Genomic DNA, 1,932 nt, shown 5'->3' with positions numbered 1-1,932 from the left:
GCCCGGTGACGTAATTTTCGTCATTAAACTGCGACAACCCGTGCCGACGTTGGCAGTTCGCAGGGAGTATGTTTCCAGCTTAACACTGTGTTCTGTGAAGGTGGAGGTCTGTTGACCTCAACCAGTGATGCCATCAGGAGGTGGAAGGAATACTTCTTGGACCTTCTCAATCCCTTTTCTATGGAGGAAACAGAGTCTGAGGACTTCGGAGTGGGTCTGTCCATGACTGGAGCTGAGGTTGCTGAGGTAGTTGAAAAGCTCCACGGCTGCAGGGCTCCAGGGGTGGATGAGATCTGCCCTGATATGTCTGTGAATTTGATTGGAATGCAGTAGAAATGGAGGCTCTGGATGTTGACTGTCCTRGTTGACATGCCTTTGCGATATTGCTTGGACATGGGAGGCAGTACCACTGGATTGGCAGACTGGTTCCCCTCTTTAAAAAGGGGGACCAGATGGTGTGCTCCTAGTGGGGCATCACTTTCCTTCGCCTCCCAGGTAATGTCTTTTCAGGGGTACTGGAGAAGAGAGTCCGATCAATAGTCAAACCTCAGATTCTGGAGGAACAATGAGGGTTCTGTTCTGGCCGTGGAACACTGGACCAACTCTTTACCCTCACTAGGGTCCTCGTGGGGTCAAAGGAGTTTGATAATCCAGTCTACATGTGTTTTGTGGACTTGGAGAAGGCATTCAACCGTGTTCCTYRAGGTACACTGTAGGGGATGCTATGTGAGTATGGGATTGTGGGTCCATTGTTATTGCCAATTCAGTCACTATACAAGCGGTGTGAGAGTTTGGTTTGCGTTGCWRGTAGTAAGTCGGACCCCTTCAGAGTGGGAGTTGGACTCCAGAGCTGCCTGTTGACACCGATTATATTCATAACTTACATGGACAGAATTTCTCAGTGCAGGCAGGGGATGGAGGGAGTCTGGTTCGGTGGCCTCAGGATTTCATCGCTGCTGTTTGCAGATGATGTGTTGGTTTCATTGCGGCGTGATCTTCAGCTCTCACTGGAGCGGTTTGCAGTTGAGTGTGAAGCAGCTGAGATGACGATCAGCGCCTTCAAATCTGATTCCATGGTCTTCAGTCAGAAAAAGGTGGGTTGCTCTCTCCCGGTTTGGGGTGAAGTTCTGCCTCAAGTGGAGAAGTACAAGTATCTGAGGGTCTTGTTCATGAGTGAGGGAAAAATGGAGYGTAAGATTAATGGACAGATTGCTGCAACTTCTGCAATTTTGTGGACTCTTTACCGGTCTGTTGTGGTGAAGAGGGAGCTGAGCTGTAAGGCAAAGCTCTGTTTACTGATCAGTCTACATCCCTGCCCTCACTATGGTCACAAACTTTGGGTAGTGACCAAAAGAAAACGATCGTGGATACAAGCATTCAAAATGAGTTTTCTTAGCAGGGTCTCTGAACTCTCCCTTAGAGATAGGGAATAAAGTTAAATTATCCAGGAGAGACTCAGAGTAGAGCCACTGCGCCTCCATATTGATGGGAGCCAGTTGAGGTGGTTTGGGCATCTAGTAAGGATGCCTCCTGGACGCCTCCCTAGGGAGGTGCTTCAGGCATGTCCAACTGGGAGGAGACCCCAAGGAAGACTATGTCTCTCGGCTGGCCTGGGAACACCTTGAAGTCCTCCCAGAAGAGCTGGAAGAGGTGGCTGGGGAAAGAGAGGTCTGGGCTTCACTGAACAAACTGCTGCCCCCACAACCTGACTTCGGATGAAGTGGAAGATAATGGATGGATGGATGGATGGATGGATGGATGGATGGATGGATGGATGGATGGATGGATGGATGTTTGTGGGTTGACAAGTGGGGTCCCTGACCAGAAACTAATGCTCTTTTGGGGGCAATGGCATGGAAAAGTTTGGGAACCCCTGATTTATACCATGCTATATATACATATATACACACACACACACACACACACACACAC

Source organism: Austrofundulus limnaeus, unplaced genomic scaffold (assembly GCF_001266775.1).
Source record: "Austrofundulus limnaeus strain Quisiro unplaced genomic scaffold, Austrofundulus_limnaeus-1.0 Scaffold302, whole genome shotgun sequence".
Taxonomy (NCBI): Eukaryota; Metazoa; Chordata; class Actinopteri; order Cyprinodontiformes; family Rivulidae; genus Austrofundulus; species Austrofundulus limnaeus.
Note: the sequence above shows the minus strand (reverse complement) of the source record.